Below are 26,017 nucleotides of genomic sequence, written 5' to 3'. Positions count from 1 at the left end.
ATATATACATACATACATACATACATACACATACATATATATATATATATATATATAATTGAAATTTTCTACAAAAGGCAAATATATATATATTCAACAAAAAACAGCAAACTGTTTCCACTTGTTATTTTCCAATGCATCACATTGGTCCCTGAATTTAAAAAAAAAAAAGAAAGAAAGAAAAAAAGAGGTTTATACTATTTACTACGCTGTACATTTGCCCTTGCACACCACAGAAGAAGCACATAGGAAAGTGTTACCAAGTACTTTATTACAGCTTGAGGACAGTTGAGCCTGCTGGGTCTTCATTAGTTTTAAACAACAGGACTGCTTTTTGGCAGTGCAGAACAGGTTTTCATGGAGCACCATAGTCCTGTGAATGAGAGAAGGAAGACGGATGAGCAAATGCTAAGGAGTTAGTTTTCACCTTGAACACACCATCACTCTTCTTGACTAATTCTCAGGTTCTGTCTATACATGCAGTTAAGGTACTGGTGCCTGACAGAGAGGCAACAGTGGTATATCTGGCATACAACAAAAAGATCAATCACTTTATTGCTATAGCGTACTACTGAACATTAAACAGAGCATTAAACAGAGCATAACAGAACAACTGAACACTCTTGAAAGGAATTATCATTGCATCTTTGGCCAAAGTGAAATAAAAATGGATATTTAGAGAGTTAAAAGGTAGGTCTTCTTGTCTAACAGCAAATTAATTAGATGCTGTGAAGGTAATGATTTGGTTTCCTGTTTGCAATCTGAATGAACAGTTGTAATTATTTCAAAGGCTGAATGGACATGCCTGGTGGAAGCTTCTTGAATATGTCCTGTGGGCAAGACAGCTGAAACCAGGAGCGCTGGCAGCCCCACAGTACCTGTCTTCATAGTGAGTGAAGACTGAGGTGGCACTATGAGCCCCCAGTCTGCTATTAATTCATGCAACTGTCTGGAAGATGAGCTGTGGTGTGAGTGAGAGCACAGTTCTTCCATCTTTACACCTGTAAAATGGATTGACTGAGCACACTGCTGGGAGAGGACCCTTTTCTTAAATGAAAGTTACCATGCCATATATTTCTCTCGGCATTCATTACTGGTCGTTTACTCTGTAGGTCCCAATCACCTTGGTGATGTCCAGTCTAATGTGATGGGCAGAACTAATACCGGAATAAAACCTCTATAGGCTATATGATGCAAGGACAATAATGTGAGTCCATGATGCCAAGGCTCCCTCTCCTGCTTCTCGTTATAGCCAATGTGTGTACACACACACAGGGAAAGGACAGGACAGCAGTGACAAACAAAGCAAATAAACTGGACCGTGACATAGGTGGGGCTGCCTGAAGATTGTGTAGAAATGATGGAAATAGTTTATTGTGAGATTTAATGACCAGCTGTGTGATGTGGAATAACTCAGAACCCTCTAAAAACACATTACGGAAGTAAGGAGCTAGAGGAGTCGTCGAGGCAGGTAGCTGGGTGAGAGTCATTCTGAACACTTTCATTATTCACTGTCAATGTTAACAGAAATATGCAAGTAGAGTTCAATAATCAAGCAACAGCAAAGCAGTCTGACTGTAAAAAGTAATCAAAATTCTTTCTTCATTGTTTCTGCATCACTTTCTCCCAGCTTATTTCCAAGGCAAATTCTTTTCCAGCTACAACATGACCACATCAAATGCGGTGTTTCCACGTTCAACTGATTTTAGTTTAATAATTTATGAGCACTACACTTAATACAATAATGCAGATCAATGACAGTTTTGTTTGAATTTGTTTTGCTACGTTTGTAATTTTGCATCTATGCAGCGCCACAGGGGAGTTTAAATAAAACACTTAAGATGTGATTGAAGTTCAAACTTTCACCTTTGATTCAAGGGGCTTTACAAAAAGTTTGCACAAGCTTAGGAATTATAGCCATTTTTGTACATTTTAATAAATTTTTCCAAGGTTCAAAAGTAAGTGAACGAACTATCATGATTTTAAATACAAAGATTGCTTTTTTTTTTTCTTTTTTCTTTTAAATTTAATTTTAAAAAATAAAAAATAAAAAAAAATACAAAGATTGCTTTTACTGCCTGGAAGAAACTCAGTGACTACTATCTAAGACCCACTGATCTCAATATGCCGTGTTTACCTACCTGAGATTCTTTGCCAGGTCTTTAACTACAGTCACTTATAGTTGCTGCTTGTTTGTGGGTCTCTGCATTGAGTTTTGTCTTGAATGTTTTACATGTTGTCTGCCCTTCCTGTTCTTGAGTTTAACCAGTGGTTTGCACCTTGTTGTAAACCATCTGTATTTCTATTCATCAGAACATCTCTTGATTGTAGACCTTGAAAATGATACACCTACCTCATCTGGGGAGTTCTTAACTTGGCAAGATATTGTTCATACAGTTTGCACTTCAAATTAATTTGATACATTTTGTAAAGTTGAAAACTTTCCACAAACTCAAAGGCACTATCCTGCAGTCATTGCTGCCATACAGCAGCCTTGGCCTTGGCACCGTTTCTGATTTTCACTGTGACACAGACCCACAGTAGTTTCCGCTTCTTCCCACAATGTTCTGTTCCCTTTCCACTCACACTTATACTCGGTTTAAATTGATTCATTCATGATCCATTCATCATCCATTTTCTTAACTACTTAGCTAACTTAATGTTCAGAGGGGGCTGGAGCCTCTCCCAGATGACACAGGGCAAAATGCAGCGCACCAATCTATAACAAAGATAACAAAGAAACACGCTTTCATATTCATACAAGTGGCTGATTTAAAAGCAACAATTAACCCGGAGCACTCAAAGGAAATCCATGCAGGCACAGTGGGGGACATGGAAAAAAGCAATAGAAAGACAAAAAAAGATAAACAAGAGACTTAAACCTAGACCCTTCTTGCTCCAAGGTGACAGGGCAACACCATGCCATCCCAACTGATTTACATAGTTGTAATAATTTACATAGCACACGTCATCCTAAAATAATAAGATCAAACACTGGCATTTACGGTAAGCACTGGGCCATAGGTTTAATAACTGCATTTGACATGAGCGATGGTCTGCAATTTGCTGCTCACCTTAACCCCTGTTCGCCTCACCTTGCATTCATGATCAGTGGAAAAATATTGCACCATAAATACTAGAGCTATCAGTGAAAACTAGAACAAAGTGTTACCATTTTATTAAATATATAAAAACAACTTTCAGCTACTTGTGGGCAGTGGAAAAACGTGTAAACACAACTATGGTATATCACCGTCCTTCAAGCAAGTATAGTAAAGTTGCTTATTTACACAGTCAACAGTTACAATATTATCTTTTGTTTAGAGTGTGTTTCTAAATCCAATATTCATTCTTTTAGCTCCCGAGGAAAATATCTGACAGTTTTGTGTGCTAAATGTTCCGCTAAGTTCACTAGCAGATCTTTATTAATTGTTTGGTTCTGGGGTAGATATGTGCCCTGTGAGTTTATCAGAGCTAGTTTGATGAAAACACATGGGCTGCTGTGGTCAAAAACAGTGCTATAAGCAGAGTACTGAACCGAAACGGTAAAGCTGTTGGGACTGGCAGCTAATCATTGGATGAAATTCACTTTCAAGATCCATAAAGCCAAGGCCAGCTTCAGACCCAGGTGATGATTTTCTGTGTGTTTATCACTCTAAGTGACTCCTTTGTTTTCTCCTTTTCACTTGATACAGTGTTATAAAAATATTGGGCCACTTATGAGCTATTGATCATGCAATGGTTGTATTAATGCAGCTATAATAGCTGAATAGTGCTACATGTTAAGGAATGATATTTATTCTTTTCTTTTTTTCTTCAAATTAATTTTGGAAAAACTGTTCTTTTAAACTTAGTATGTCTAACCTTACTGGCCCGAGTGCACCCTGTTAACGACCCAAGAAGACTGTTCATTAAAAAGGCAATTGAACTTCATCATTCTCAACTTAATAACATTAATTATAATTCTGACCTTCAAGAGATGTTTTATTATTTTTGCTACATCTGCTCAACTCATGTATTAAAACAATTATTTTGAAGAATGGTTTGTGGATCGGCCAGACTTTTTTTTTTCCCCTTCCAAATGCATCGTGGTTTTATTATTGATAAAGATTCAAGGTTGAGGTCATGGTTAAGGTTATGGTGATTTTGTACTGTGCATAAACAAAATCCTGCAGGGCAATGCCAAGGCCCACAGATAAGATAAATACGATGCATACAAAAACAGTACCCTCTCATAACAATCTTTACAAGTCAGCATAGAGCTTCAGAGTTAGAAGTGCAAATGATGTTTACTGAAATGAATGATTAAAAAAAAAAAACAAGATTAAAAAAAAGAAAAGAAAAGAAAGATGCCATTTGTAAACAGACTCGCATGCCCGATGATGCCATGTCATAGCTGACAACATCTTAAGAGATGCAAGTTTACTGATAAGGTGTATTTTTAACTCTGCTACAGAAAATATTAACTTTAATTGTTTTGCATTCGTGCTGAATAATGACAGCAGAGAGGAAACAGATATAACATAACTACGTACTCGCCCGTAGAAGGCTCAAAGAAAAGTAAAAGTTAAATCAAAGCTTGACAACTTGCATCTGTGCAAATTAAATTTCATCTAAAAAGCCAAAAAAAAAAGATACTATGGTTCCCATCAATCTGAGTTAGGGAGCAATGTTGTCTCCTTATCCCTTTACAATAGTAATAGATTTGAGTCTTAAGGCAAAACGATCAGCCTGCATCCATTTCTTTTTTTAGGAGAAAAAATAAATGACTGTCACCATTGACAAAACAGACATCCCAGCTAATCGGTTATTGCAAAAATCAACCACAGGCCTTTATTTTTGCTGTATTTCCTCAGTTTGTCATACTAGAAAAAAGGCTGCGACCCTCCAGCCCATCTTAACCCTTTCTTTATTGACGTGTCAACAAAGGCGGTATTAAAATCCCACAGCAGCAACTTGTTTCAAGTTAAGGTTGACAGAATCTTCCAATTGAAAATCAATTAATGGGACCCTCCCCTCTTCCTCTCATGACTTCTCTGTTCAGTTTGTTAGATTGTACACCATCAGACAGTGGCAGTGGCTGTCATTGCAGAATGACACTGTCCTGACCTTAACTCTTTTGAAGACAGTGCCTCCAGGTCTTCCCCGGAGGCTGTTGGGCATGCTGAGGTGTGCCATAGGTGGTGGAGCGCTGCAGTACCTCAGCTCATTTTGATTAATGGACCTCTCTCTGCCCCTGAGTGAGCAATTATCAGAGGGTAGGCAAAGTCGTTCATCACTGTAACCAAGCAGCAGGTCGCTTCCACTGTCGAAAGTCATACCTGCAGGGCGAAGGGGTCTACATCCCCCACCTCCTCCTCCCTATCAGCCAGGCAGCTAACCCATGTTTGACCAGGAGGGTCTGTCTACGGAAGGTCAGAGAGTTGAGGCTTAGGCTGTATGGAGTCAGAGCATGCCGCCTGCAAGCAAATTAGAGTGCACCCAGTAATTGTTTAGCTGCTATCTGGGTTCTCTTGCATTCATCAAATTCAAGTCTGTATTTTAATGTGAGATCAAGTTTGTAATCAGTCCTGTAGCACCAAGCCAACACACTCATTTAGAAAAACCCCAGTCTGTAGCAGTTAGTGGATGTGTATAACATATGTAAACCTCAGGGACTGAAAGAAAGTGCCACACATTTATCCAGTGTCCTAATAAATGTTGGTGCAACAATCAGTTATCCTTTGTTACAGTTTATCTGAAAGGAGTACTTATGAATTTCTTCAGGGGCTCTGCTTGATTCTGTTTAATGGCAATAACGGTACATTTTTATTCATGGAAGATTTTTTCCAACAAAAGGTGAATTAAGCACAGAGAACACTGTGGTTTAAATGCACACTGGCACTACAAATATTGCTCATGAGTGTGTCTGCTCAGACAGATTAATGGGACTTTGATCCTTGACAATGATTTGCAAGAAGCTTGACCATATCATGGTCAAGAATGGTTATCTGTTCATACCTAACAGGCTAATGTCAGACACAACCGTGAAAAGTAAAAGACTCTTTGCACACGTGCGCACACACACACACACAATACACCATAACAAGCATTGACCTTACTGTTATTGTCCATTAGTGTGACTGACAGTTAGCTCCTGAGGTTTTGTTGCCATCCAGTGAAATTACATTTTATATCTAGCAAGCAAACTGCCTGTTCATTCATGTAAAACTCATAACTAGGCCTTCTTTACTATCTATGTGTTTTATTCTGCTCACCTTTTAAGGCTCTTGACTTCTTCCGATGCAGAATCAGAATTTGCCACAACAGTTTTTCATTACTTTGATGTTTGCATTAGTGCTAAGGGGAGATGTGTTTACAGAAATGTAAGTAATAGTACTGTCTAATTGCTGGGTCCATTACAGCACTGTCATTGCTATTATGCACCTGTAATCCCTTCATCCGCTGTTAAAAATGCAATTAACAAAATTGTTGTTTCTCTCAGGGACCAACAATTTACCTGAATCTATTGGTCAATTACCGGTTTGTCTTCAGGCTGACCCCACTGGCTAATGGCTTTGGAGGAAGGCCAGAATCTGATTTCCTTTTAATAGTGTCTAATGGGCTGTCAGCCTATACATTATGAATGCAAAGTAACTGCGCACAAACCATCCCAACACACTATTATGGCTGGGTTCTATTAATTGATTCCACTCTTTAGTTTTAAGCTAATGGTTTCCTCTTCTTTTTAAGCAAGCTGGTGAATCTGTTAAATACTTTCTATTGTTAAAATAGGATTGGGAATGCATTTGAAGTAAAGCGATTTTGTTTGACCGCCCTGTTATCAAATCACTGTGTGTTATGCATCCAAAATGAGCAATGTCTCTGTCACATTAATGAGATAGTGTCTCTCTTGCTCACTCTGTCCAAATGAAACGAGGGGGAGAAGGGGTAGTAGTAAAAGGTGGGGGTTGTCTGTGTTTGGTTTTGCCCACGTTTTGAATTTCAAGTGGCCAAAAAAAAACAAAACAAAAAACCCCCAAAAAAACTGTTATGTCAGTCAGGCTTACTATTAATTAACTGATCATTTTTACACTGCTAATTTCTTATGAATATATTTTTTATACACAAATAAATATATTTTTAGTTGTTTCTATTTTGAAGGAAATCCTTTCGCTGAGTGTGCCAGCAACAGAGTGTGTTTCCCCACTCGAGTAAAAGCTATCATAAAAAAATCTGGTCCAGACATTTGCTGCTGTGCTCTGGAAATCCAGAAATCTGTGTGCTGCTACCTTGTCTGGCCTCGATCTCACGCTTTCCCCTATATCTCACTGTCTCTATCTTTTGCCATTCCCTTGCCCTCCTTATTACCATCGCTGACTGTCTTCTCAATCTGAAGCTCACATCTTTATATCGCTCCAATTTTCACACGGTGAGATGGAAATTGAGTGGGAGGACTGGGTTGCAGGATAAGATGGAGGTCTCGGAGTGGACAAAAATAAAATCCAATTTCAGCAGGAAAAAAAAAAGAAAAAAAAAACTCATCGCCCCCCCCCTCCTACCAGCTGCCCATGCCCATCTTCAGAAAGTCTCACCTGTACATCTATGGAATCTCAAAACCTGGCACACAGCAGGAAGGTAAAGAGAGAAGGTCTGTGCACTACTCGCTTGCAAGTGAGCTTGAAAACACACCACTGGCCCTTTTTTCAACTTTTAAAGCCACTACTCACTTCATATCATAATAGGAGATTTACCAGGTGACGCTGCGCTCTGAAGAATTTCTAATGCTCAAAGCTGCATGTCCAGACCCAAACCATCCAAACAATTTTGTGAGTGAAAAGAGGACGCCGGTACTTTAAAGGGCTTATTTTTTATTTATTTTTATTCTAACTGAGCTTTGTGATGGGCAGAGGGTTTGATTTGGACAGATTAGGAGCAATAATCTTTTATCAGCTGAGATCCCTTTCCAGGCAGTAAGCCTTGTGCATCTGTGGTACTAAGGATGAATGAAGGGTTTTCACAGAAGTAATAGGCATCTCTCAGTTAAGGAGGGGTCAGCTATAAGGTGAAAGCTTAGTCAGTGTGGACAAGTGAACAGAGAACCAACTGTTTGATGGATAGCAAAACAGAAAATGCCTGAAGGTTTAGATTACATGCGTCTAATTATCTTCTGCTTATTAGAGTCGAGGATCTGTCCATATCTCAGGCTGGAATGTGTCATAACAGCTTTGCTGAATCAAATTCAAATTTACTCATCCAATTCTGTTTTTCATGTTGACTTTTTTGTTCCACAGCCTTCCAATATGGGGAAAAACACAGACATCTTCAGATATATCTGGCCAGCAAAGTTAGGCGCCATCTACTTATTTTTGGAGTCTGAACAATGAGGATCCTCTAGAGCTGTAATCTAGTTGACTGACAGCAGCACACAATGCCTTTCTCCACTCCTAACCAGAAGACTTTCAGTAAAAGCAATGCAATTCATGAGAAGAGAACATAGACGGGTGGGGTGAGAGAAATGTGCTCAGCCACAAAGAGATAAGACAGAGGGAGGAAGAAGGAAGACAGCAAAGGTGAGAGAAAAAAAAATAAATCACAAGATCTTAAAATTTCTTCCTGCTGCACATCTCCGAGGTAGATCCTCACTTTCTATCACTGCTACCATGTTGTGTAGACACATTCTACTATTTGCAAACAAAAAGATATTTAAAGATCATCACAGGGCAGAAAAATAAAAGAGGAAGAACGAGAAGAAGATTCAAAAAAAGCTTAGAAGAGCACAATCATTCACTAAGAGTATTTGGCAATTTAAAAAATGATCAAGATCCACACAAAAAAATAATTAGTTCTTGCCCATGTTTCAGCCCTACGCCAAACCGAATGAATTTTAAGCTTGCCAGTGTTTTTTTTATAGTTTTCCTGACAGGCAATGACGATGAATAAGAAATTAGATTTACCAAGGAATCTTCTCAAAGGCAGACTAGTGCTATTTTGCAGCAATTAGAACATCTTTATGATCTTAACACATAACTCATTAGCTTATTCCGACTTAGATTCTCAAATGTTTCAGACTGTTAGGAGTTACTTTTACAAACATCCAGTAGGGAAAAGTGAGTTTAAAGAGCAAACTTAGCCTGCATGCTTTATCCAGAGGGGCAGAGAGGAGGATGAAACGAGAAAAGATATGAGTAAAGCCGGGGTACACAGTGCAGCCCATTATATTGTGTGATGTTAGCTTTTCCTCATGAGGCCTTATTCTAGGCTTCTTTTTGCTGCTTGACATGGCTCACTCACAATTCCTAAACATTTCCATAAACTCGCAGTTTTGTGGAAGATAATAAAAAGGTCTAATTCAGCAGAAGCAAACAGCACCTGGTGGCCTCAGGCGCCCTTATCTCGCACAGAGATATGAGATTGTACAGTGTGTGAAACCAAATTATATTTTTGTTTGCCTCAAAGTGCAAAACAATCTTGCCAGCATCTAAGAAGCGCTCCGAAGTAGGCAGAGAAGGGTAATATTGCAGATATGAGGCTATTTCTACAGTTTATCTCTCATGTGAAAAATGCAACACTTAGGCTGTGACGATGTTAGGGATTCTGTTTGACTCTCAAAGCCTGTATTGACTGAGCTGGGAAAAAAAAGAAAAAAAAAAGAAAAATCCTCTGTAAATCGAACATCCAGTCACAAAAGAAATGAATCTCTCCACATAAACTGATCTGCAACAAAAAGAAAAAAAAAACAAACAAAACAAAAAAAAAAGAAACCCGTGGTGACATGAGTCCAAATTACAGTCTCTGATAACACATGGGTGTGACCCAGGAGGAGGAAAGCTCTCAGAACAAAATATCACTTTTGTTCAGAGAGCTCTTTTGTTCAGACGTGATGGTAGCGATAATGCTAAGCTCATTGTCAGGGCTGCTGTTCACAAAAAAAATAAATAAGAAGAAGGAAACACTTCTTGTGAGAGTCCTGGCCTTTTATCTTATGTTACATCATTTGTCCTTTATGAAGATTTATAGATTCTATTCAATATCTAACTGAGAAAATAAATAATTCCCCATAGTTCGACCTCCCACATAAACCACTTACAAATTCGCACATGAATGCATATGCAAACAATCGCTAGATGCTTTTTTAAAAAAAAAAAATGTATACCTGTTGTCAAGGTTTCAGCGTTTCTTATTTCTGCCCCAGATCTGCAGCCTGTTGCTTGGTTTAACAGCTGGTGGGGGAGGAAGCCATCACTCTTCAATACATGCATGTCAATCAATCTGATTTAAAGAACAAAATAACATTTCTCTGACCACTCAGTTTTGTGCAGGGTGTACTGCGGGTCAAGCTAACAGAACGTTCATTCTCTCAGCCGTTTATTACTGGCAAGATGGAATTTACGGTACTTAACAAGTATAAACAGTATAAACATGGAAAAGTACTCACTTTATACTGCTCAGGAACAACTCTTGTTTGATAGACTTTTGTAAGAAATGTGTAATGTTATTAAGTTAGCAATATTAGGCATAACTGTAGAGTCCATTGGAAGCTAAAAAGCTTATGTTTGACTTCAATTATCAAATAAGGTAACATACCACCAGTTTTATCAGCATATCAATCAGCTTCACATTCAGTGCTTTGAATCAGTTTTACCTTGCAGTTTATAGCAATGCTTCTCCAAAGAGATGATCTATGTTTTAACTCTGCTCATCCTTTTCGACCGAGTGTTTAGCATAAATACTGCTTCTTGGCATCTTTTCTAATCACACATGCAGTGTTCTCTGCTGTCTCTATTATTGTTGTATTCAAATTGATGCATTGTTTTATGTGTACTGAATGGCTTGTTTGATTTTGCATACAACCTGCATGTTTGAGACCAGTCTCACATCATATTACATGCCAAATGTTCCCCTCAAGCACAACTCAATCACATCCTGGATCTCTCTCCCACCATTCTTTCGTGCCATTCCTTCCCATTTTAAAAACTGTTCCAAATTGGTAAATGGAAAACTACTTATATTGACCACTCAAAGCACTTTCACACCATGATTCACCCATTTGTACAGTCTTATTCTATGCACCTCAAGCAGTTTATTTATCTCTTACACAGTGAAAGAAGGCATTCGGGGTAACGTAGGGTTCGACTTCCCCGAGGACAATTTTATATGGCCTTGAAGAGCCGAGATGGCAAACGTACAGACTTTCTGTACTTAAGTGGAAGGATAGATATCCATGTTTAAAAATACTCCAGTAAAGGTTGAAGTACTGAAGCTACTTTTTTACTCAAGTAAAAGTAAAAAAGTGCAGGCTCTGAAATGTACTCAAAGTAAGAAAGTAAAAAGTAGCTCCTTGTAATGAAAATATGTAACTAAATTTGGGACTGCACACAGTAACTGTGCTGTTTTTATTGTATTTTATTTGGGGGGGGAAGTAGCACTGTGAAGGACAATTCTACTAACCATTTTTGTAAAAAGATAACTGAACTTTGCGCTATAATAATATAATATGATATACGGTAAAACAATATTAGTACATGAGAATGCAAATATTATTTCAATCTAAATTCCAATTCACCTGAAAGCTTCAATCTGTTATGTAGATAGGAAAAAAAACAAAAAACTATGTTCTGTTGTAAAGGGTGACTTTGCCTGCACACTTAATCAGTAAGATGAGTCCAGCTTGACTGATGTCCATCTCCTGTCTTTACACTAGAGAGTATACAGTTGATATAAAGTTAAATGCAAATTAATCTCTGCCACACTTGATGTAACCTGCCTCTTACAGTGATCACCAGAGGTACTGTGCAGCAGTCCAGCATAATGTTTTACTGTGATTTCAGCACATTATTGTAAAGTAACTTGTTTATCTGGGGCAAAACTATCTAGTATTTTCATGCAACATTTCAATAACAAAAAAGTTTGTGTAGCTGAAATTATTTTGCAGGATGTTTCCCAATATGAAAATACATAATTTATCAAAACACACCATATACAAATATAGCATGTGATTAAAAAATTATTACATCTAAAAATTTTATTTCACTTCATCAAGTGTCACTGAGGTGCCCTTACCTTTAAATCTAACCTCTCTTCTTCTCCTGCCTGTCTTTTCTTATATTTTTCTCCATCTCAGAGTGAACTTGTCTCTTTTCTTTTGTCTCCCTGTGAAATACAGCAGCTGGACCTTTAGCTAGCAACACACTGTGTGACAAACTGCACACAAACAGTTTGTGCGTTTGCTGATATTTGTTGAGGTGATAGAAATGTTGAAATTACCTGCCACTGAAAAACGTCACTCCTTTCATACTTCCTTCTACGGAAGATGATTAGGGCCACTGGAAAAAAAAAATTGGGGACATCTTTCTTTTTTATAATTTCCCAGAATTCTAACTTCAACCTGACCTTTTTCTCAGAATTCTGGAGAGCAAAAAAAAAAATGCCCTCACTTTTTTCCTCCCCAGTGGCCCTAATCCTCTTCCGTACATTTCCTCCTCCTCTGCAGCAATAGCTAGATTCTGAAGTGCCGCAAACACAACACCTGCACTCCGTCCAGACCACTTTAACTCCTGAGTATAAAAGCTAGAGCTGAACCTAAAGTAACAAGCCTGTTTTGAAAATGTAAGGAGTTGAAAATACCAACGTTTGTTTAAAAATGCAGGAAGTAAAAGCAAAATGTTGTCCGAAAAACAACTACTCAGGCAAAGACACATGAAAATTGTACTTAAGTACAGTCTTCGTTACTTCCCACCTCTGCTGACACGACAGTAATTGAACCGCCAGCCTTTTGATTAGTGGATGACTCACTACACCTCCTCAACCTCAGTCACCCAGGATTAAAACCTAAAACCAGTTTTACTCATATAGTAATAGGATTCAAGTTTCAATCAGTGATGCCTCCAGAATTTATTTTATTTATTATTTTTTATAGGAGTGGTCATATTTGGGTCACTAAAAATATTGGGGTGGCACACCAAATAAACTAAAAGGAATAAATAAATAAAATTTTCCATTTTTATTATGCTGTTGTCAAAATATAGGTTACTTGGAAAATATGGCAAAAGAGAGAAAGAGAAAAGACTTATTTGCCTAGTTAATTCCAGCTATTAAAGTTCACTGAAAGTAGGTACATATGAAAACCAAATAAGATTTTGAAATCCATAATAATCTATTTTAACCCTTTAAGACCTACCATAGAACCAAGTCCGCCAGAGCTTATCTTTACATTTTTACATGCTATAGTCCCATTTTTGAGAGCATTTCAAGTTGCTATACATCAATACAACCGTTATAGCCCAAACTGTAATATATGCAGTGTTGGGAAGGTTACTTTTAAAATGTATTCCATTACAGATTACAGAATACATGCCCCAAAATGTATTTTGTAACGTATTCCGTTACGTTACTCAATGAGAGTAACGTATTCTGAATACTTTGGATTACTTAATATATTATCATGCTGTTTATAACTACGTGAATGTACTATTGCTGTGATTTATTACTGTTACTGAAGGTTCGTGGCTCCGAACTGTAGTAAAGGGACCTCTGGCTAATACGTCGGGTTCCGTGTCGGGCTGGTAGCCGAAAACTAGCTTTACTTTGTTGTCTGGGTCAACTTTGCTTGCGAGAGACAGAGAGAGGCGTTGAAAGGCTGCTCCAACGGAACTTATTGTTTCGGAGGAAAACACAAACACAGTGTACAGTCAAGTCTGAATAGCTTACGACTGGGCTCGTCAGGCACTCTTCTTGGCTGCAGTGGTTATTATTATATTTACATGCTTCCAGCTCCTGTTTTTCCTCGATGACAACTCGTACTTTTCCTTTTTCTCCCTCCCTCGCTCACAGACACATAACGTGTATGGCAGTCCATTCTCCCTGCAGCACAGACTACACTGCCTATGATGCTACATTCTTTAGAGCTATACCTGTAGCATTCTGCCTATTAGCTTAGCACAACAACAACAACAAAAAGGCGCTCTCTCACCCAGGAAACACAGAGAGAGAGAGAGAGGGCGTCACACTGTAACCATGGCAACCGTAACGCTGCCACCTGGAACAACATAATGGCGCTGTCAAACAAAACCCAAACAGTCCTTACCCGCCATAATATGAAACAGGGAAGTACCACCGTGTAATCAATTTATTTTAACAAAGTAACTGTATTCTAAATACCACCTTTTTAAACGGTAACTGTAACGGAATACAGTTACTCATATTTTGTATTTTAAATACGTAACGGCGGTACATGTATTCCGTTACTCCCCAACACTGAATGTATGTATGCATTAAGTCCATAGTAACTACATAAATTGCAAATAAGTGCAATAAACTACAAAGAAAATGAAAATTGTTTGTGGGCTTTTGTTTTGTTTTTTGTTTTGTTTTTGTTTTTTTACATAAATTTCTAGTTTAAGAGGTTTATCCCTCAAAAATAAAATACAAAAAAGTTGCACAAAATAGTTTCCAACAACAGGAAATATATTTTGAGTGTCTTCATAGTTTTATTTTTGAGATACACCAATTTTTATATACTGCAGGAAAAACTAAAATAAATATTATAATCCAAATTTGCAAAAAAACCCCAGCATGTGCATCAAAATAAACTATTTCCAGCAGTGCAATTTGAGTTCTAAGCATCCCAGAAACTATACAGAAAAGGATAGAGTCAAACATGACTTTTAAAAAACACCCATATAGGCTTATAATATGGCCCCGTAATGGCGGACATGCGATAGTTTGTGCTGACGTCTATTCCAACGTAGGAAGTGTTTTGAACAGCTGATCGGTTCGGCAAAGCGTGTTTCTGGAATATGTTTTTGATGCTGCAAGTGCTTTTAATGCAATTTTTGCAAAGCCATATGTGTAAGGAAACCGTGACCTAGGTCAAGCTGATGGCATAAGATGTAAGTACAACTCCTCCGGTTTCATATGCAAAAAAAATGATTGCGCTAGCTTACGTGGTTCCAGTTCTACAGGGATTTAAAAATAGTTACAAAAAAAAGAGCGTGCCCTCTCCGACCGGTTTTAAAGGGTTAAGCAGTAATAAATAACAAGTTAGTGTTTCATTGTAGGGTGTTTTTTACTCTCTCTTGTGGCCACGTTTATTAGAATTATTACTGACATAGGACAATCTTCCCAGGGGGGCCCACTGGAGGGGCCAGCAAATTTTAGGGGGTGGCCAGTGCCCCCCCAGTGCCCCCCCTTGGTGGCGCCCCTGGTTTCAATAACAACTGTCCCTCTTTGCAACTGTTTATGTTCCAAGTGATCTGAGTCGATCCAAAAGTGTGAAAGTATTTTTTTGGGGAGTTTGTTTTGTTTTTTACATATTTGTCACACTTACATGTTTCAAATCATCAAACAAACTTTAACATTAGACGAAAACCCTGATGAAACCTACCTGGCCCATTGTGGAAAATTAATGGCACTATCCAAAAAGACAATCGCGGGGTCTCTCCAAATTTAAATTAGGTATGGTTTTTAATTTTTAGGTGCAGTTTTAATTACAAATGATTGGTGCATTTAATTTTATATTTTTGAGTCAAACATATGGAAGTGAAACTGGTTTTATGCATATATCTGTTAGGATGCCTGGGTCGTCGACCCAGGGTTTTTGAGTTTATAATATTATGTATACTTCCTAGTTTTTGGTTTCTTTGAGTTCTGTTTTATGGCTTAGGTCTCTGTCTTCTTTAGTTGCTCTGTCTCCCCTATCACCTGCATCCCCTTGTCTAGTTTGCGTCTATGTGTATCTTTAGTTCCTATATCCCCGTGTTCAGTCAGTGTTTGTGTCTGCCCTGTTCCCACGTCTCTGTTCCCTTTGTTTTAGTGCCTGCCCGTGAGTCTGTGTTATGTTTCCTGTTTTACTTTGAAAGTCCATGTCTGTTGTTAATGTGTCTGGTTTTGCTTCCCCCCCTTGTCTCGTTAGGCCTGATTTGCCCCAGCTGTGTTTCCCTCCTGTTACCCATTCCCTGATTGCTCCCTCTGTGTATTTAAGCCCTGTGTTTCTTGGTGTCTGTGTTGCGATCTACCGTTTACTTTGCTGTGTGTTTTGCCTGTCCACCGGTGTAAGTTTATTTTGAGTTTTTTCCAGTTATGTCATGTTTGCGTTCAGCATTAAAGCTGTTTTTGTTTAAGTTCTGTCTCCGGAGTCTGCACCTTGGGTCCTATTCCTGCCTGCACACAGCCACACCTAACATATATCCACAATCTCTAAATGAATAGGTGCAGGATTTGAGACTTTTCAGCAATGTACAAATCTTTCTCAGGTAAATAAAGACTAGAAATGGGAATTTTGACTTTGATATTGACTGACTACGAACAGACAGCTAACATACTGTAAACAGACCTGATCTGAACCATTTCAGTGTTTGTAGTTCACCCTGTGAGGTCTAAGCCATTCATGATGAGCTCAAATCTGGACTAAATGTCATGTTTTGGACATAAGAAAAAGACTTTACTGGGAAAAATGTAAATACTTTGTGAAGTGTCTGTTTGATTGTTATTGTTGTTATTACCCCCACCACCACCACCACTCTCTCTCTCTCTCTGTGACCCTGCGGTGGAAATCACTGCATGAACTCAGGAACACTGTCAGTAAACACAGTTTGTTGAATCTCGATATGCAAGTGTGTGTTGCTACAAAGTCTCTCCATCAGAGAATCTGTTGCTTATCTCAGCAAAACAATGCCAAACAGAGAGTGCTAAAGTGGCCTCTTTGGAATTCACACTTTGCTGCATTATAAAATGAAAAATTCAACAAAGGAGGCCTCAACAGTGGAACAACTGAAACTCTATTTCAAGCAAAGATGGGAAAAACAGCCTAATAACTACAGCTATTAGTCTCCTCAGTTCCCAAACACAGAGTGTTAAAGAAGGGGTGATGCAACACAGTGCTATATGTGCCCTGTCTCAGCTTCTTGAAAATGTGTTGCTGTCACCAAACTCAAAATAAGATCTAGACCTTTTAAAAAGAAAAGGTCTCTGTTTCAGCATTCGGTATCTTTTCTTTGTACTAGTTTCAATTAGTTACTGGCATAAATACATTTTGCAAATAATTACTTTCTACATAGTGTACCAACTCTTTTTGGTGGTGATAAGGATTGGGGTATTATGTTATAGTAAATCTGATCACTAGGACCCTTGGGTAAAATTTCAAGACAGACAAAATACCTCAAATAAAAAGTGCAGCACACTTAACATTGCCATGGACAATCCTCTTATTAGCAAAATTAGCAAATAAAATAAATTATCCGTTCCTAACTGAAACTTACCTTGTAAAGCTTTCTTTTTCATTTTCATTTTCTTTTTCTCTAAGTCAGTTTTTTGCATTTGGTTTGTCAGACAATCGCTTGGCATGCTGTTGTGGACTTGCTACTGGTTCTACAACAGATAAAACATCCAAGTTAAATTTAAGGAAACTGAAGTAAATGCACAGGTAAGAATTATTACAGTTGAATTATCACCATTATACTTACTCTGTCTCTGTTATGCTTCTGTTTGTTTGCTGGAAAAAACCAAGACAGTTCTGTACAAATGTAAGGCAGATATAGCAGAAGGAATAGCTGCAGTCTGCAGGACAGAGGCCAGTGCACACATCCATACACATCTGGCAGCAGATGTCACAGCAATGGTCAGAGCAATATCTCCAGTCCTCGCACATACAGCAGCAGCTACAAGACGGTTTGCATTCCTCCTCACTTTGTAGGCAGGAGCTGGAAAGCTTGCAAGACTGTAACCCCATGGGAGTGCCTGCCTGCCTGTTAAAACACACAGAGACACCGAGAGATGAGATATTGGAGGAAATCACTCTCTAGAAAAATGGTCTCCTTTTCAAGTCCAGAACTGGAATTGAGGATGTATATAAAAAGGAATTCTGTGGAGACAAAGATGTTGATAATTGGCTGTCAGCCTGTCCTGAGCACTGTACAAGCTACATGCTATTTCGAGTCACGTCCAAAGTTCCTGCCGCATGCACTGTTGTGTGTGTGTGTGTGTGTGTGTGTGTGTGTGTGTGTGTGTAGGAGAGAAAGAGCAAGAGAGAGAAAACAGTTTGGCCAACTTTTGGATATAATGCTTGATGTCACGCTTTATCCCCTGGGGCTTTACTCCAGTCTGTGCCATCATCTGTGACGTTCATAAGACAAGGGATGAAGTCTAACCTTCAAAACACCATGACAACCTCAAATGTCACTACAGAGAAGTTTTCTGTTTTCTGAAAAATCAAAAATGTCCATAACTAATAACAAGCATTTCTTTTTTTCCTGCTGGGAGTATGAAATTATAAAAAACAAGCCCTTTGTTAGGCTTACTTGTCATGGGGCCTACAAGACAGATTCTAATAAACAAGGATAATGACCAATGCACTACGAATGAGGAAACAATTAGTGATTAGAAATATAACATTGGTCACACTAAGGAAGAAAAACATTTTTTTTGCATTGTTTTAAAATTAGAACTCTGTTTCTAGCAAATAGAAAGAGAGAAAACTCAAAGCTGATCCCTTATTTCTCAAGAGATTGCCACAGCAGAGGGATCCACATGTTTGCTTTGGCACAGATTTAGCACCAGATGCCTTTCCTGACACAACCCTCCTATTTATCCATCCTTGGGGCCAAAAAAAATGAGTACAGTAGCTTGTGACAACCCTGAGGCAAGGACTGCATCTTCTCCTGATCTCAAACTGAGGTTCTTTCACATGTAAGGCTCTGCTGCTATACACAATGGGGTCACTTACATCTTACAATGCTGTGATTGCAGACATTCCCCAACTATCTATGAATGGTACTCATGGCCATTGATCAAAGATCACTGATCTTTGATCAATGGCCATGACCTCCCAGCCCATTGTTCATTCAGTGGGCTAGTTTCAGTTTTTGTGCAAATGTACTGTTTATAAGGTTGGGGAAACCTGCAGTCAGCTGAGACTGAAGAAGTCACTTGGATACGTGATGAAACATTTCTCCCACTGAAAACGCTACGCCCAGATGAACAGAATCAACCTTTTGGGATTTACTTACCTGGATGACTGAGCATGCACCAAGACAATGGGGTCACTACTTTTGCATTTACTAAATAAGATGTTTTAAAAGTAAGGAATGCACAAACGTATCATTTAGATATGAAAAAGAGAGAGATAGAGACGAGAGAGAGCAGGAGAGAGACACTTATTTGCACAGTGAAGGTTGATAAAATCAGAGCTCCTCTGTGTCACACTGATAACACCCGATGAGCATTACAACAATCAAGAGTCAATCACATTAATGTCAAAACACAGTGAAGCAAATCATTTGTGCAATTTTGAAAAGTGCAGTTTATGTTGCTGTTCAGTTGTGTTGCATTAAGAATTAAAGAAGCCTTTTTTTAAATATTTTGAATTACATGTCCATGTATTTCATTCATTCATCAAATGCCTCCCATCTGGTCATTTTGGATTTGCCCGAGTATTTTCCAGGGGAAAGGCGGGCTTCTAATAATAATTATGTTAAAATTCAGGTGGCTGCTGTCATTAGTTTACTCAAGGAAACTATTTAATGAAATCACAGCAGGGTTGTTTTTAGATGGGATTTTTTGTAGCTTTATTTAGAAAACTACTTGAGCTAGGTGCTTCAATTTTTTAGGGTACATATCTGTACTATCACTCTTTGAATATAGACTGTCAGGAATATAGCTCAAGGTAACATAGAATGATGGATGCTTGATGTTTCTGAAATATTCGATTTACAGTCTCTGAAAACAGATTTGGAGGCTTGTAGCTTTTTCTAAGTAGGGGACTTATACTTTATATACAGCTTCTTATACAAAATGTACATAATATTCTTTAAAAAAGTCAAAATCAGATGAATGATTTCACAGATATTAAAACTTGAATATGAAGAAATCCCTGCCCTGAACAATAGGCCATGCAGAAAAATCCAGTATGCAACGTAGGAATTATCATAACAAAGCCAGATACGCAATTCCCGACTTTCTGTAAAAAAGAAAATTGTGCGAGTTGTTCCTCAAGCTATTAGCTAATAATCGCCTTTTTAACAGAGCTTCACCTTTGAAAATGTCTTTTGCTCTTCTTAATATCAAATCATTCTGGTTTTCACGACTCCTTCTTTCACTGATAATTGGAAATACACACTCAAATTGTACAAAAATGAAATGTCTCAGCATTAAGTTACCCACAATAACTTAAAACATAATTTTGCACCCTTTGTGTTCAGCAGTCAAAAGAAAAAGCCTTAATTACCTTGTTTGCAAAAACACACTTCTTTCACAAATGCAGTAAAAATGTTTTAAAACTCACCAAAACCTCGGGTTAATTTTAATTCAGTCCTGGACAGTTTCCTCCACCTATCACCCATTTGTGTTTGTACTTGGAGCCATTATTAAACTGAACTTAAAACATTTGGTCCAAACTAAGAATTCCAGCATTCTGTGGTACCTTAAAAGTGAAATTTAATGATTTTAACTAAAATACTAAATGTTATCAGTATTTTTACCAGAAGCTCAAATGTGTAATTTATCCATTGATATATGAAAAACTATTCAGAAAAGTCTGATTGTATACACATCAGACTTAAACATTCATCTGAGATTTTGGACTGGCATAGAACGCTAACAACATCATCATCAAAACACCAAATGAGGAAAAAGGCAATGCTAAAAATTAAATTAGAGACCACTCAATCTTCACAGTGTAACACAAACTTTGTTAAAAAAAAAAAATCAGTGATATCAGTTTATCCAGTTAGGAAGGGTTAAGAATTGTGAATGCATTTCAGCTGCTGTGAAAATAGGTGCAATGGAGAGGCAACAACAAGACAGCCCCCCCAAAATGACATGGTATTTGCAGTTAATTCAGCCTGCACAGGTAGTGCAGCTTGTCCAGGTTGGCAAATCCATATTTACCATTGCAACATGGTTTGCTTTCTCTCCCAGCGCAGTATTAAAATTCTAGAGGAGGGCAAGCAGAGTTGTAGAGGGGCATCAACCCAGTTGAACAAGAAGGGACAGGAGGAGCACTATCTTTATGTTTCTGATCAAATGATGAAGATCAACAGCAAAAGTGGCAGATCCCCTACTGATGTACTATTCTCTTCACAGATGAAAGCAGGTTAAAAGTGTGTTCCTGTGACAAGCGTGAAAGGGTTTGGAGATGCCATGGCTACTTACAACATCAGGGGCAGTGGGTCAGTGATGGTCTGAGCCCTGTGCCGTATGCTTAGAGAATTACACAGACTTCTGCATGGTAGCCACCGGTACCCTGACTGGTATACAGGTACAGGGATGAAACCCTCAAATTCATAGTAAGACCTTATGCTGGTTCAGTGGCACCTGGGTTTCTCTTGGTGTAGAAAAATACCCAACCTCATATGAACAGAGTGTGTGGCAGTTTCTGCATGACAAGATCTGAGACCTTTGTGATATGTATTGGTGCATTCTCCACCAGTTGTGGAGCTTACTGATATTAGACTGAAGTCTTGGAGGGAATCCCACAGGACACCATACATTGTCTCCTCAGGACCATTCTCAGTGGCTCTCAGCAGTGCATACAGGCTAGTGGGTCCATACGCATTACTGAGAAACTTTATTTGACCGGTTAGATCAGTCTGTGATTTAAATTTTCAACTTTGATTTTTCGTATGATTTCGAATCAAGTCCTCAAAGAGTTGGCGATTTTAGTTCCCACTGACCATATCATTTTCCTCTCAAACTACACAATCAGTAAAGGATTTCAACTTTTTTCGTTTGCAGCAGTGCATTTGCTCAGCACACTACCGCAGTCTACAGAAAATTAATACTATATCAGTCAATTCATCAAAGTTAGAATAGCTTTCTCTCAGTTTGTCCTACCACATTTAATTTGAACAAATCCTCAAGGCTCTTAAAATTAATCATTTCCCTCCTAAAACATTGACTCTTTGATTAAATATTCTCAATAGGTAACATATCGCCTTTATATTTTTACTTACACATTATACCCTCTTAGGAGCTACGCTCATCACGGTTAATCAAGGACAACGAACAGACTACATCTGTTCACAGGGTGAATCTCCTGACATTTTATTATTTGCCTTCCTTCTCCTCTGTCATTCTGTCTCCTTTTCTCTCTCTCTTTTTTAGACGCACACACATTCTTGTTCCCTATAACACAAATGTCAGCAGGCTGAGTCTGACAAGTGAACGACAGTGAAGTAGATTTGACCTTGAACGCTCTGAGAATGAAGTGACAGTAATAAAAGGCTGTAGTGAGCTATTGTTGGCCCTGGGGCATCCATTAATGAATGACATGAAACAGCCGTGAGATTCGGGGACAGGAAGGGGTGGTGGAATGATGGAGGACAGATGACAGCAACCCACACACGGTCCTCACCTGTGATGAGCTCAGCTAGCACCCTGCACAAGGTTCACACTTGCTGATGTGCATGCAAGCGCACAAGCAGTTGGGTGTTAAGAGCACACAGCCACCCTCCAACATGTGCCGCATTCTGTCAAAAGGATGTTTACTGTAGAATAAATCACCAGCTATTTCAATATATTATTCATGTTCTAAGCAGACCCCTCTGCACCCGAGGGTAACTTATTTTTTTCTGCTCTCACTCATGCCTTGGATCATACATAGATACAAACCCAACTGAAAATGTAACATATTTGCCATATCATCCTGAATGTGGAAATAAGGGATCCAAGGATCTTATATTCAAAACTCTCCAAGCGTAACAATAGTTAGAGTTCCTAATATCTTGAGTTGTTCTTTTTTTATCAGCATATCAGGATAATTATAGATAATGAATTGATGTGGTGGAAGTGTCAGACCACTAATGGAATGCAGTACTTAACCTCTATAATCCCTCAGTGCCCTTCACTTAGTGTCAGGATAATTAAATTGCTTCTAGTGATACCTTTTTAACTCACAAACACCATCTTATACACAGTGATAGTACAAAGAAAGTAAACCCTGTTTCAGTTCTAAAGTCATATTAAGACATATGACCCCAATTCCAAAAATAAACTTGGGAAACTGTAAAAAAATCCGAATGCAATAATTAGCAGGTCTCATAAGCCCATGTTTTATTCACAACAGAACACAGAAGTGCTATCAAATCTTTAAAGTAAGAAAATGTAGCATTTTAAGAAAAATATTAAGTCATGTTGTTGTTGATGGCAACAACATAGCCTATTTAAAAAAAATTTGGGACAGGGGTGACAAATGGGTGGAAAAGTGAGTGGTGCTAAAAAGAAAGAGCTGGAGGAGGACTGCAACTAATTAGCTTAACTGGCAGCAGGTCACTAAAATGACTGAGGTATAACAGAGAGACAAAGACCCCCAGCAGCACACATACACAGAGGTCCACCAATCTGCAAAAAAAAAAATAAAAATCTGCAAATTGTAGAACAATTTTGGATAGTATTCCTGAATGTAAAATTGTAAAGTAATTGAACTGAATCATCCACAGTCCTTAATATCATCAAAATATTTTAGCAATCTGGAGAAATATCTGCGTGCAAGGGAGCAGGCTGAAAAAAAGTTTTGGACTCCACAATTTTGCTGTCCTCAGAAAGCATTGCATTAAAAACATGTATGATTCCATCTTGAGAATCCTTGCGTGGGCTCAGGAACAATTTCAAAAATCCACAAACGCTATTAACCTGAGCTTACTGAATGAAAAACTCCATTGTTATACTTTGTCTCCATATAATCCTTAGATATACCACATGTTGATATACAAGTTATCTTATGTACACAACGTATTCTGTGACCCTGGTAGATAACTTTTACTGATAAATATTCTAGTGTTGAAATCTCTTTGTTATAGGAACCAAACAAACATGCACAGTTGTGTCATACTGTTTGCATTGCTGCTTGACTCCTTTGCCAAGGTAAATAAAATTCATAAAGACAACATTGTTGTGTGCATCACCATTTATTTCAGACTTCCACAACATATTCATTTATGCTGAGGTCCCACAACAGCAATTCAGTGGACTTGTGCTGTGGACTCTCACTGGGCCATTGCTACACTTGATTCTTTTCATTTTCAGCCATTCTGTTATAGATTTGCTGGTGTGCTTGGTTGGGATCATCATCATGTTGCATGACTGAATTTTAGCCAAGCTTTAACTGTTGGATGGATGGCCCAGTTAATTCAAGAAAACATTGCTATACAGAGGAATGACTCAGGGTTTTGTTCCAGAAGTCTTGTGGTTTGTTCAGATGAAACTTTGCAAACCTAAGCTATGGTGTCACCTTCTTTTTAGAAAGACAATACATTGTTTTTCCTCATACTTTTTCCAGTAACTCCTACAAACAAGGCATACTTTTTCAGTCTTTTCCTAATTTTACTGTCATGAAGATTGTCATTCGACATGCCAACTGAGGCCTGTTGAGTCTCAGATGCAACACTTCTGTATTTTGCATTTTTATTGTATGGTCTGACCTTGGAAAATGTCAGACCATACAGAAGCAGATGTCCAGGAAAATTTTTTTCCTGGACATCTGCTTCTGGGAAAAAGTCGATTTTTATTACAGAGATTAGCATCCAGCACCAATTATGTCTTCTTCAAACACTTTAATTAGGATTTAATTAGGGAGCTGCACAGGTTTCAGTACTAGGATGAATTGTATTTACATTAGACGTGCTTCGCTTAGCCAGTATCATTCAAAGACATAGAATACATTTGTGCTTCTTCGCAGATGATACCCAGCTTTGTCGATCTATGAAGCTAGATGACGCCTACACATTCCTGCAATTTATTAAACTGCAGGAATGTCTTCAAAAACCTGACATACTGGCCTCCAGCAACATTGCACAGCATCCTGAAGTCATTTTGACCTGGATCTATCCTTCAGTGTGCATATTAAACAAATTTGTAGGGCTGCTTTCTTACATTTACACAATATCTTTAAAATTAGACACCTCCTGTGTCAGAGTGATGATGAAAAACTAGCTGCTAAGTTGGACTATTGTAATTCATTATTATCAGGCTGTCCTAAAAACAACATGAAAAGGTCTTCAGTCAACCCAAAATGCTGCAGTGGGAGAATTGGCAGGGACAAGAATGAGAGCGCTTTTCACTGGTTCCCTGTTACAACCTAATATTAACTGCTGGCTTACTTGGTTTCCTAGGGTGTTTAAAAGTAGAATCTGAGGCAGAGCCTTCAACTTTCAGGTATCTCTTCTGTGGGACTAGCTTCCAGTTTGGATTCAAGAGACAGACACCATTCTCTACTTCCAAGGTTAGGCTTAAAACCTTCCTTTTTTGATAAAACATATAGATATAACTGGATGAAGTGGCCCTGAACGCTTCCTTAGTGACTCTGCTAGGGGATTCCTATGGTATGCTGAGTGTTTCTTCTTCACCACTATAGGTATAGACATCAGCTGGGGGTGCCCAAAACAAATGGGGTGATGGAAGGTTGCCCTGCCCTGAGCCTGGAGGTTTCTTCCTGTTAAAAGGGAGTTTTTATTTCCCACTGTCTTTAAGTGCTTACATCAAAGGGGCTCATATGATTTTTGGGGTTTACTCTGTATTATTGTATAGTCTTTGAGTTACAACATAAAGTGTCTTGAGACTATTTGGAACTACATAAATAAAATTAACCACTTAAGCCCCACGTCCCGGTACCGGGGGAGATCACGTTTAATTGGTTATAACTAGTGGTGCAGCGGATCACGGTTGAGCCGTAATCCGAACCGATCCCACTCCGCGGTTCGGCACGCACGGGATCCGAGGTTGAAAAAGAAGGAAAAAAAAGTATGTGTATGGTGCGTAAGGTGGGTCTGTCAAGCGATAGTTATGGCCAGCGCTAGCGGTCCAAGTGGAGGAGCAGAGGAGTTTGCGGTATTTAAGCAGTCCTTTGCTGCCCAATCCGACCGGGCTAAAACTATTACAAAAGCTATTGGGGGTATTTAGCTGCAGACGGGAGGCCGTATTCCGTTGTGCAAAACAAAGGGGTTTAAACTATGATGAACGTGCTTGAGCCACGCTATGATATCCCGTTCGCGTCCACTTTAGTGGCAAGATCGTTCCAAGCATGTATGAGCAGGAAAAGATTTAAGTT

General features: G+C 38.6%; 1 long non-coding RNA gene across 1 annotated transcript in view; it reads right to left on the bottom strand.

Annotated features, from left to right (window-relative positions):
• Positions 1-261: 261 nt before the first annotated feature.
• LOC102197617 (uncharacterized) overlaps positions 262-26,017 on the bottom strand; it is a 37,182-nt gene continuing 11,426 nt past the window's right edge. Inside the window, exons 2-4 of the long non-coding RNA XR_312049.1 lie at positions 17,442-17,723; positions 17,238-17,346; positions 262-373 (exon numbers count right to left, since the gene is read on the bottom strand). This is a non-coding gene — a long non-coding RNA (uncharacterized LOC102197617). The remainder of the gene's footprint in view (positions 374-17,237; positions 17,347-17,441; positions 17,724-26,017) is intronic.

Source organism: Pundamilia nyererei, unplaced genomic scaffold, assembly GCF_000239375.1.
Source record: "Pundamilia nyererei isolate P.nyererei 1_Seehausen unplaced genomic scaffold, PunNye1.0 scaffold00158, whole genome shotgun sequence".
NCBI lineage: Eukaryota > Metazoa > Chordata > Actinopteri > Cichliformes > Cichlidae > Pundamilia > Pundamilia nyererei.
This window is presented reverse-complemented; position numbering and strand designations above follow the sequence as displayed.